This window comes from Sus scrofa, chromosome 6, assembly GCF_054392235.1.
Source record: "Sus scrofa isolate SSC_HxYL_T2T_F1_AM1 chromosome 6, Sscrofa_HxYL_maternal_Yorkshire_Landrace_v2.0, whole genome shotgun sequence".
NCBI classification, from domain to species: domain Eukaryota; kingdom Metazoa; phylum Chordata; class Mammalia; order Artiodactyla; family Suidae; genus Sus; species Sus scrofa.
Genome location: NC_139388.1, coordinates 118,426,831 through 118,439,333, shown reverse-complemented (window position 1 = coordinate 118,439,333; position 12,503 = coordinate 118,426,831). Strand labels below are relative to the sequence as shown.

At 37.6% G+C, this 12,503-nt stretch overlaps 2 long non-coding RNA genes across 2 annotated transcripts in view; one reads left to right on the top strand and one right to left on the bottom strand.

Annotated features, from left to right (window-relative positions):
• Nucleotides 1-9,049, bottom strand: part of LOC146402789 (uncharacterized) — a 75,577-nt gene extending 66,528 nt beyond the window's left edge. Inside the window, exons 1-2 of the long non-coding RNA XR_014805147.1 lie at nt 8,901-9,049; nt 8,337-8,377 (exon numbers count right to left, since the gene is read on the bottom strand). This is a non-coding gene — a long non-coding RNA (uncharacterized LOC146402789). The remainder of the gene's footprint in view (nt 1-8,336; nt 8,378-8,900) is intronic.
• LOC146402788 (uncharacterized) overlaps nt 8,461-12,503 on the top strand; it is a 30,349-nt gene continuing 26,306 nt past the window's right edge. Inside the window, exon 1 of the long non-coding RNA XR_014805146.1 lies at nt 8,461-9,954. This is a non-coding gene — a long non-coding RNA (uncharacterized LOC146402788). The remainder of the gene's footprint in view (nt 9,955-12,503) is intronic.

The window sequence follows — 12,503 nt, the reverse complement described above, 5'->3', positions numbered from 1 at the left end:
TTGTTCTACACATAGCAAGATACTTTGTCTGAATTCCCTTGATTAATTCCCTCAGAGGAATGCCAGTACATCTTTAAGTTTTCTGTTCTCATGGCAGCTGAAAAATAGGCACATCCATTTTCCAAACAGTGTAAAGTAGGCCTTATGACCTCTACTTCTTCCTTCCCTTCTACGATGCTATTAGCAGGTTCTGTGCAACAGCCAAGGACTTGTTAAAAGGCAGAAATGTGATTTTGATCTTTTTAGTTCTCACTAAATTATAGAATCAGTTCTCTAGTTGTCAGCTGCTGACAACTTTATAACAGTTTATTTTTCAATACCAAAAACCAATTTTTGGTTTAAGGTGCTCATTTATATCAAGCCAGTGCCCTCAGTGGTTAGATGGGTCATCTCCTGCAAATATTTGGTTTGCAAGTGACCTTCATGATTGAAATATTTTTCATAAAAGAGAAAAGTTAAACACACGCTAATATAGTTTTTAGTTTTAATAGAGTCTCATACAGTTTTAAAATATTCAATGTGTTACCCTTAGGAAATGAATATATCTCTTAAAAAAGTAACTTATCTAAGATCTCGAATAAACAAAAGCTGTGAAGCTGAATCTCTCTACTTAAAATATTATAGTTACCACAAGTTCTCTCAATGACAGTCTGGCCCAGGGTGCTCTTTTGAAAAGTAATAAACTCTGTTGCATGTTTCATCTCATGTAATAAACTGTGTCATTTTTTTTTCTTGTTAAAAATATATACTCTATTTCCAACAAGTGTTTGTACATATCATATATGTATGATATATGTATCATATATGATAATATGCATATACACACATTGGCTTTATTTCTTTATATGTAAAAATAAACTATATATTTTCTAATTCTATCACATGTAGCACATTAGTCTCATAATCTTTATCTAAAATATAGACTAATGCAAATATTAGAAATACTAATTTGTGTATCAGTGATAGGACAGTCTTCATTTAAAATTTAGTTTGGTATTAAATTACTGAGTAGGCCCAAGGAGAATATCCTCTTCATATAAGGAAAGAGAATTTTGCAATTATCTTTTAAGTTCAACCAATGTTTATTACATATCAGTTATACTTAGGCACTGCCCATGGGTCTTGTTTATTAAAAAAATATTGTTTTGTCATTGAAAGGCATCCAATAAAGTAGGTGAGACAACATAATTTAATATTTTTAAAGAAATGATATCATTAAATTGTGATAAATGTTATATTGTACACATATTCAAGTGCTTCAAGATAATTGAAAAGCATAGTTATTCTAGCCATTATTCAGGGAAGATTTTGTGATGAAAAACAGTTGACTATTGCTATAAAAGGTGGAGGGGAATTAACCAGATGAATACAAGGGAAAAGTTTTTTTCAATCAAAACTTTCAATTTTTCAATCATGAATAAATCAGGAATCTATCATAGGATGTGCTGGAAACTCATAGGATATAAAGTGGCAGCTGCTGAAATAGAGGCAGTCTGAGGTCACTCCATTAAGAGCCTTTTTGCCAGACAACAGAAATTAAACATTCTCTGCAGTGGGTGTGGAGTAATTGAGCTTTATTTTTCTTTTATTTTTTTTGGTCATTCTGTGGCATATGGAATTCCTGGGCCACCTTGGCACATAATATTTGTAATGTAAATATTTCATAACTATCTAAGGGAACTTACAATCTGTTATATACAATAGAGCAACTACAATATTATTTACAATTAACCACTACCAAAAATATTAACAAATCAAGAAAGATTATTAAATATAGAAAAATAAGGATTCAACACTGTGTCATGCTTTCCACCTAAAGACTTACGCACAATAGATATGGCAATGCATCACTGATACCATGACAGAAGATTTAACTTGGGTTTTTAAGCAGTGGGGAAGATGGGATTAAGATGGTGGAATAGAAGGACTAGAGCTCAACTTCTCTCATAAAAACAACAAAATTACAATCAAATGCTGAGCAACCTTCAACCAAATGAACTGGAAACTTTCAAAAATATATCCTACTCCAGAAGACAAAGAGGAGGCCACATCAAGAGGTAGGAGGGGCGATTATGCAATACAAGCAACCCCATACCTCCTAGGTGGGAAGCCCCACAGATTGGAAAGTAACCGTATCACAGACTCCCCTACAAGAGTGAGAGTTCTGAGCCCACATCAAATCCCCTGGGGATCTGGCACTGGGAGAAAAAGTCCTTGGAGCATCTGACAATGAAGGCTGTGTGCAGGAGCTCCATGGGACTGGGGGAAACAGAGACAACATTCTTGAAAGGCGCACACAGGCTTTCATGTGTTCTGGGTCCTGGGTCAAACCTGACTGCAGTTCTTGGAGGATCTCATGGGAAAACAGGGGGTGACTGTGGCTCACTGTGGGGGAAGGACATTGGAGGCAAAGCTCTTGGGAACATTCATCAGCATGAGTTTCTCTGGAGGTGGCCATTTTTGGGAAAATCTGGCCCACCCATCAGCACTGAGAAGACCCAGGCCAAACAATAATCCAGTTGGGATAACAGCCCCACCCATCAGTAAACAGGCTGCCTAAAAATCCCCAGGCACACAGCTGCCTCTAATCTCACACAGAGACAAAGCCCCAACCACAAGTGGGCAGGCACCAGTCCTTCCAATCAGGAAGCCTACAGCAAGCCCCTGTACCAACTTCAGCCACAAGGAGAGCAGACACCAGAAGTAAGAGAGGCTATAACTCTATTGTCTGTAAAAAGGTCACCACATCAGAAACCTATAAAAACAAAAAGACAGAGAACTATAAATTAGATAAGGGAGAAAGAAAAAACCCCAGAAAAAGAGCTAAGTGATCAGGAAATTATCAGTCTCCAGGGAAAAGACTTTAGACTGTTGATGCTGAAGATGAAGACATTGGAAATAAACTGGAGGCAAAGATGGATAACTTACAGGAAATACTGAGGAAAGAAATACAAGATATAAAACTTATGCAAGAAGAGATGCAAAATACAATGACTGAAATAAAAAATTCATCAGAAGCAGCTAACAGCAGACTAGAGGAGGCAGAAGAACGAATAAGCGAGGTGAAGGACAGACTAGTGGAAATCACTGAGGCAGAACAGAAAAGAGAAGGAAGATTGAAAAGAAATGAAGATAGTCTCAAAGAACTCTGGGACAATGTTAAACACACCAACATCTGTATTATAGGGGTTCCAGAAGGAGAAGAGAGAGAGAAAGGGACAGAAAATATATTCGAAGAGATAATAGGCAAAAACTTCCCTAACATGGGAAAGGAACCACTCACTCAAATCCAGGAAGCATAACAAGTACCATATAAAATAAACCCAAGGAGGAACACCCCAAGACACATATTAACCGAACTGACCAAAATTGAAGACAAAGAGAAAATACTGAAAGCAGCTACAGAAAAGAAACAACATACAAGGGAACCCCGATAAGGTTATCAGCAGATTGTTCAGCAGAAACTCTGCAGGCCAGAAGGAAATGGCATGATATATTTAACGTGCTGAAAGGTTTTTAGCTGTGTGATTTAAATACTGTCATATATATATTGGACATATTAATCACTATGTTCTTATTTATAAAGGGGGAATAATATTAGCCTTACTTAATAATTTTATAATATTTATATAATGATCCATATAAATTTATATGTGCTTATATATAAATACAAAAGATACTGATTATAAAGTTTATATATTCTCTCATTTTAAATGAGTTACTATATAGCTGAACATACAGTTGAACAAACAAGGATAGGGAAGTTATAAATTACTTTCTCAAGGTCATATTCTCTTAAACGGCATATCTGAAAGTTAATTTTGCTTTCTGAATCCATATTTCAAAATCTTCCCATTACCCTTGGCTTTGAATATCTGTCCCAAATGAGATCTTCATAAGAAACTATTTATAAACTATAAAATATTGGAACAAAAGTGGTATAGTTTTAGGTGTACCTTCAGGGATGGATAGAATTTTAACAGAGAAATCAGATAAATTATTCTGGTATAGAAAACAAGAGGAAATATAGAGTGAGGTGCCCTGTAATATATTCCAGGAAAAACTAATTTAGTTTGGGTGAAGTTAACATATTACTGATGTGACTGACATTAGGAGGTTATAATACAGTATTTGACCTGGAAATATTCATGTCCCACTCTTTCTCTTGAAGTCCCCAGAACAAATATATGCAGAAGCATTCATGGAAAAGAGAAGGAAAGTAATCATTTTCTTTTTTCTTCCTGTAAGAAATTAAACACAAGACTCAATATAGAGCTCTGGGTAGGCTGAGTTGGACCATGCTGGGCCACTCCTGAGCTACCCTCCTAATCCCCAACTCAAATCAAGCTGTCCGAGCCAACACACAAGTTTCACAGGATAGAGTCATCAAGACATAATTTGTGTGTCCTCTTGCCAGTCTCTGAGTATACTTAGCATGTCTTGTTACTATCTATGTTACAGATTTACCAAGCTTATTAAAAGAGAAAAAAAAATCATGACTACAACTTCTATATCATTTGAAATTGTACTTGTGTGACCAAGTCAGTTTCCAAGAAGAATTAAAAAACTCAGTTATTACCTTGGAGTGATTCAACTAGAAAAAATATTTAAAGATGTGTAATGGATAATAACTTCAAAGGGAAGAATGCAGAGGGAATACACTGAATAACTAAATTGAGGAGAACAATGGGGAACACACAACATACACATAAGGAGATATATGAAGGAATAGTTTTAATTTATCTTTAAGCAAATTAATAACAATTGATTTTAAGCCACTCACTCTGCTACCAACAGACTAAAAGAAATATACATTACAGAGAGCAAGACTGGACAATGGCTTGCTTTTGCTTATGTGATAATTTTGCAGCCTTAAACAAGCAAATCAACTGTCTTGTGATTTGGCCTCAACAAGTCAGAAGCCTTAATTTGCTCCTAAATGTCAAAGGAAAGCTCTAAGATGGAAAACATCTGAATAGCACCTTTCTTAGTTCCATTATAGGCTCTCACCCCCTTTCTATTCTAAGGTGATAAATGATCAGTTAAGGAAAACAAAAAGCCCAGGGAAAGTCCTTTGTGATGCCTAGAAGAAGTGGGGGCCTAATCGGAACCTTTTACAGTGCAAAAGTCCCTAACTTATATAAAAAGTGACAGAGAAGGGTCATTTCTACAGTCTAAGAAAACAAAACAAAACAAAACAAAAACAAACAAAAAAATCCTCTTTATTCATCACTATGATATTCCATGACCTTGTGGCTGAACTACTCTTGGAGGAAAAGTAAGGGTTATATGCTCTCTGGTTCCCTCTATAGCCTAACATTAAAAAAGGTAATACCAATTCTATGTAGAAGTGACTTTCCACCCTCAAAATTCTCAGGGCAATATTCAAAGAATATAACATAAGGTACAATTTTCTGCAACAATTCTGGAGAAAAATAAAGGTGAATCAGCAAGATTGAGTTAATAAGAGACTGAATTTATATAACAAGTTTAGAAGGGAGTCAAGAAAATAAAATATGCCAATGTACTTTGGTAACAGGGCTTTCTCTGCTACCATTTCCTGTGCAAAGAACATTTTCTCTTTCATTCCTTTGCAAGCCTGGTTCCTTGTTTTCTATCAGGACACGGCTGAAATCCTGGTAGAGAATCCTAAACAATCCTTTTTAGTAGTACCTCAAACCTTCTAAAAACACCTCAAATGTAATAAGAACTTAAATAATCTAAGGACTTAAAAGTTTTCAATTTTATTATATTGTTCTTGTTTCATAGTATATTACAGGAATGTATAAAATTTATTCTGCTTTTTTACGTTATAATCAGGAGGAACCTGATTATAATAAAACAGTTTGAATCTAGGCATCAAAACTGTGGATGAAATTGAAAAATGCACTTATGCTTAAGAATATATTTATAGAGGACTGCTGAGTTACTTGAGGCTGGCCAGCCTAATTCCCAAATGTCTGGCCAACGTTGTAGTCTGACAGGCCTGATGGTCATCTGTCCAAGACAGCCTTAGAAAACAGAGTATATACTGAGTAGTGCTGAAATTTTCATAACCCTAAGACACTCAGGAAAATAAATTTTCTTCCTGACTGAACAAGTTAACAGCCCAATTTTTCTGGAGGATGCAGAGACTATTAAAACAATTTCAATTCCCTTCTCCAATATACCTTAATTAGAGTGATTAGGGACACATTTTTTTCTCTTTTGCTATGTTTTCTACCCTTTCTTCCATATATAATCTTGAGAATAACTGAGGCAACATTAAAGTTATTACATCTTTTCCATACGTCTTTTGTATGAAGTTTCCTTATAAAGACTCAGTCATTCGGAGAGGAAAGCAGGGGAACATCTTATTAACCTTATTTCTAGAAATAGAAATTCAGTCCTTAATGAAAGAAGCTGCCTGATGACTTCCAATTGTCTATTATTTAACACCTTGTTCTTGTAATTCTTAGACCTTTCCATGGTTTCGTTGTACATGTTTGTTGGTTTGATTATATATTTTAATTCTTGTTTCTATAACCAGTCAGTGAACTTATTTTATAATCATGTATCTTTTGTTCTATATTATACATTCATTTCCTAAAATAGTGTCTGAATTATAGAAGGAACTGGATAAAAATGTATGGAATGAATGATTTAAGAAATAAATAATCAAGCTTCAGAACATGTACTGATGATTTATGGTTCAAGGACACAAAGGACACTGGCAAAAACTAGCTTTAACTTCATTAGATGTGACCAAATCTCAGTTCTGTTTTGTTTTCTGAGTTATATACATAAAAAGTAAAAGAAGCAATTCATGACCTTCATTCCTAGTTGCACTTGTTGCAGACATCGTAATATTAAAAATTAAAATGTAACTTTTAATAATAATATTAATCCTTGCTAATAAATAGGGCATTGCCCTAATTAGCAAATTGCTAAATATACATGAAAAAGACAATTTTAGGCAAAATATTTGTTTTATTTTTACTCAGGCTGCAGCTAGCTTCCCCTCTAAACCAGAGAAAAAAAATATATAATAGCAATATGCAGATTTTCTCTTCTCAATTTTTTTCTAAGCCAGAAAAGCTTAAATAGAATAACTCATTCTGTGAAAAGCCCCCATGTCAACAATCAAAACTAAATAAACAGACTTCTTTAGTAAGTATGAGCAAACAAAATGATCACTGAAAAGATGAGATGTAGAAGCTCTAAATAAAGTAACTGATCTGATAATACTAAACAAATATTCTTATGTGATTTAAACATAATAAAGTTATGGAATAAATACAAAATGTATTTGAGTAAGATTTGTAAAGAAAATTCAAGTACAAACCAGAATAAGCACTGTGGTGAACATCTATATATGTATTGATCTAGAAAAGTTTCTATTACTTATTTAAAAGTAGGAGGGTGAAAATATAGTACTATAGACATTAACATACAAACACAGACTTTTCATTAAAGCTAATGCTCAATTAAAGCAAAAATTATGCTTGAGTTGCAAGACAAGCATATCTCTCACAAGAGAATAACTTTAATATTAGCAATCTGACTCAAAGAATACAACACATCCAAAAGGCATCTTTTTCAAGAAACTAAAGGTCTCAAGTTCACATTATTGATTATAATCATAAATCAATTTAAAAATCATATCAGTAGTTGCACAAAATTTAATAATTTCAAATGCTTATCCTTAATTTTTAAAAAAATGCATTAAGAACAGAGGTTCCACTTAACGGGAGAAACAGATTCCTTACCTGCAAATATTTTTCTATGTCCATTTCAGAGAAAATACCCCAATTTTAATGTCCAAGAAGCAACCAAACCAAAAACATAATAACATATACACACTACTGTATAAAATAGGTAATTAACAAAAACCTATTGTATAATACAGGGAAATCTACTCAATAGTTTGTAATAATCTCTATGGGAAAAAACCTATACACACACATATATATATATATTTCTTATTCACTTTGCTGTACTCCTGAAACTAAAACAACACTGTAAGTCAACTATACTCCAATAAAATTTAAAATACATATAACCCAATAAAATTCTTAGTTTTTATCAGACTAACGAAGAAACAAAGATTTAGCAAAAGTAAGAGAAATTAAGAAGGAAACAGGTGATGTAACCAAATATAACACACAGATTTAATAACTCATGACTAGTATGCACACATTTATGCCAACATAACTTAAAATTAAAATTCTTCCTCAAAAATAAAAAAAAAATATACTCACAAATACCAAAACAGCCGATAGGAATATCCAGCCCTCATCCCCCAACCTCTCCTCCCCAAAGCAACCATTTGAACAATTATCAGTATATTAAAATACCTTCAGAGGAGCCAAGGCTTCTGGGTGAGGTAGTTCTGCCCCTGCGGAAGAACAGAAATAAGAAAGGCCACACTGAGGAAGGTTGAAAAGAAGGGTGCACGGTCCATCGCCCCTCCCCCCAGCCCTGGCTGCGCAGACGAGCTCGCCGAGGAAGGAGGGCACAGTGGGCGCACGACAGCCACCACGGACCCTAAAGCCAGGACAAACTCTGTGGCCCCAGGTGGCTCCCTGTGAGCCTGACTCCATGCCTGTCCACTGGCCTCAGGCAGCGTTCTGGTCACCCGTTCGGTCTCCCTCAGCTCCGTGAAGGTTCCAACGCCCCAGGTAGCTTCCACGGCTCCAGGCTCCTGCTGGCTCCCCAGAGCCCAGGCCCACAGCCCTCCCAGGCGCCCGCCGGCCCCAGAGGCCCCAACTGACTACCTCGGACCCCGTCGACATCCACACCAGGTTCTGGAAAACTGCGGGGATTCCAGGCCCTTCTCAGAGGGAGGGCAACAAGGCGCGAAGGCAGCGTCCTTGACACCAGGCGCTGGTGGGCTCCCGCGAACCCAGGCCCCGGCTCACCTCAGTGTCCGCTGGCTCCAGGGGCCCCCAGAGGGTTCCACAGCGTCCAGCTGCTCCCATATGAGTTCCGCCGCTGAGCAAACCCCGGGGCTCTCCCAAGACCTGCGGGCTCCAGCCGCCTCAGGCCGCTTGCGCGGCACCAAGCTCTCGCGAGTTCCTGAACTGAGGCTCAGCTCACCTGGGCACCTGCCAGTTCTTGCAGCCCCAGGTGGCTCCCGGGGCTCCGAGAGGTTTTCTCATTCCCAGCCTCTCAGAGAGCAGAGTGAACACAGGTCTTCGGCTCACTCGGACGGCCTTGGCTCCAGTAGGGCCAGATATTCCTGCGTGAGGTGCCTGGCCGCTTCTTCCACACAGGACTCTCGTGCATTCTGAGGACCTGGGCCCGGGTCCTCCGCCGTATTTTTGGGTTCCCACGGCTCCTGTGCACCAAGGTGGACTCAAGAGGCCAGGCCAACTCCACTGGTCCCTGGCGCCTGATTGGTCTCTGTGGAGCCAGAGTAAAGGTCCAAGGCCCATCACAAAAGACTCCTGTGCCAGGCCCACCCCGGTGAACGCAAGCTCCAGGTCTGTCCCTATGGATTCAGGCACCAGGCTGGTCCCCAGGTACCAAAAATCAGACCAGCCCACCTGCTGACCCAGGCAACAGGCCTACCTGCCCAAGGCCTGTAGCAGCAAGTCAGCCCATGGACACCCTCAGAATCTCCAAAGGAATGACTGGTGAAGGAAGACGCCACTAAAAGAAACTAATAAAACTCCAGTGACTGACCCTAAAGAAACTGACGTCTATGAATTGTCTGACAGAGCATTCCAAATAATCCTCTTCCAGAAACTCCCCCTTCACTGACTTGTTCATTTATGATAAACTGGGGATTCTGATAGATTCTACCATGCTAGTTCTGCCAAACTTGCTTGGTATTGTCAGCAGAACTCTCATAGGACGGAGGGGACAAATGAGCCTGCAGGACCTGTGCTGGCTGCTGTGGCTGGACTGGAGATTGGGGAATGCCAGGCCTGGGCTGCCTTCTTCCAGGTGTGTTGTTTCTCCAGGTCTCAGGTATGTCCCTAACAAAATCAGTTCACTTTCTATCTTTTGGAACTCTTTGGCTTTCTCTTCTGTTCTTTTCAGGGTTTAGAGTTTTATTTAAGTGGGAGGAGTGGAGCAAGGAGATGGGTCAGATGATTTTGTCCTAACCAGAATCCTCGAACACTTCTTTGAGACCTTTCTACTGTAGAAAAAAAACTATGAAACTGTTAACACCTTTTCTATATTTTTTTGTGTAGACTGTTTTTTTTTTGGGGGGGGGCGGGTAAAAGAAATAAGATGTGAGGAGTTCCCGTCATGGCTCAGGGAAAACAAATCTGACTAGTATCCATGAGGATGCAGGTTCAATCCCTGGCTTTGCTCAGTGGGTTAAGGATCTGCTGTTGCTGTGAGCTGTGGTATAGGTCACATGTGCGGCTCAGATCCAGTGTTGCTGTGGCTGTGGTGTAGGCTGACAGCTGCAGTTCTGATTTGACCCCTACCCTGGGAATCTCCATAGGCCACAGGTGAGGCCCTTTAAAAAAAAAAAAAAAAAAAAATTACTGAGTCTGAGATGACCACAAAAAGGTAATAGTTTTATTTAAAAAATAAGAGCATTAGGAAATCAATACTGAATATCATTTCTAACTCCAGTTTTTATAAATTTTGGTAACTGTTTCTTTTGGAGATATTTGTTATTTTGAAATGTTCCTTGGCTAATATTGTTACCACAGGACGAACATTTTCTCTCATGTTAAGAAGAAAATTCATTTCATTACTGCAGAAAATGTATTTTTTTTAAGTAAGTGCGTTTGAAAATAAAATAAGATGGGAGTTTTTTAAATATGTTTTTTTCTTTAAAAGTATTTTGGACAACATTTTTTAAATTAAGAAGAGTGTTAGTAGGTGTAACTATTACATGAACTCCTAGATGTCTGTCCAATAACTGCACAGTGCAGTCTAAAAAATAGAAGTTGTTTATTATTAAATTGCAAAGATAGTAAATGCTTCTAATTATCTAATTAGTCATGATTACTCATAATATTAAATAATTTTGTTATTTTATTGAAACAGTTGATTTACAACATGATATTAGTTTTAGCTGTGCAGCATTGTGATTCAGTATTTTTATAGATTATACTCCATTTAAGTTATTACAAGATAATATTTGTTCATTTGTTAATGGGCCTGGATTGCTTCTATATCTTAACTACTATAAATAGTACTGCTGTAAACATTGGGGAACATGTATCTTTTTCAATTAGTGTTTTGTTTTCTATTGATGTATACCCTGGGGGTGGAATTGCTGGATTATATATTAGTTCTATTTTTAGTTTTTTGAGGCACTTCCATACCATTTTCTATAGTGGCTGAACCAATTTCCATTCCCACCAGCAGTGTATAAGAATTCTTTTTTCTCCTCATGCTCTACAACATTTGTTACTTGTAGGTATTTTGTTGATTGCCATTCTTAATGGTATGAGGTGATATCTCTTCGTTCTTTTGTTTGCTTATTCAACCAAAACTCAGGTTCTAATTACTTAGAGCTTCGATCACATTTTTTTAGTTGAATCTAAGAGCAGATGTCCATGCTATTGTCTGACACAAGTGTTCTAGAGTTTCTGAAATTATTAATAACCACAGTGCTATCTTCTCCTTAGAAAGAGAGAAATAGGAGTTCCCAACGTGGCGCAGTGGTTAACGAATACGACTAGGAACCATGAGGTTGCGGGTTCGGTCCCTGCCCTTGCTCAGTGGGTTAACGATCCGGCGTTGTCTTGAGCTGTGGTGTAGGTTGCAGACGCGGCTCGGATCCAGTGTTGCTGTGGCTCTGCCTTAGGCCAGGGGCTACAGCTCTGATTCGACCCCTAGCCTGGGAACCTCCATATGCCGCGGGAGCGGCCCAAAGAAATAGCAAAAAGACAAAAAAAAAAAAAAAGAAAGAAAGAAAGAGAGAAATATAATAGTGAAAAAGAAGAGTGTATTACATTTTAAAAATAATGTTTATTAATGAAGACTGTACAAATAGATTTCTATTCCCAGTCAAAGAGCTGCTGATCTCATATGACTGGGACTTCTTCCCCTGAGGGAGATGGCAGTTTAATCTCTTTTTGTTCCAAATGCCGTTTTCTAAGAATGCGACCCAGCAAAAATAGTGAGGTAACTGAAAGGTGGTGCAAATTTTTATTTAATTACTCTGAAGGAAGAATTAGCTTATTACACCTTCTCCAAGGCCCAAGCTGGAGTTAAAAATTCTCAAACTTCCTCAGCTTTCTGTAGGAAGAAGAGCTTTTTGTGGGATGCAATAATAGAATTCATAGCCTGCATGATACATTTTATAGTACCGACTGCTGGTTGAGGCAGTACCAGGGCAAAATCAGATTAACAAATATAAATGTTTGTAATAATGCCTGGCATACAGTATGCAAAAATGTAAATCTGTATGTTTAATGATGCCAACCATTTCTTTATCTCAGCTAAGCAAAAATCAATTAGAGAGAATTATCAGAGCGAAAACAAAAGCAATAATATTAACAGCATATGACCTCTGTTAAGTGAAATATATCAAAATAAAGATCCAA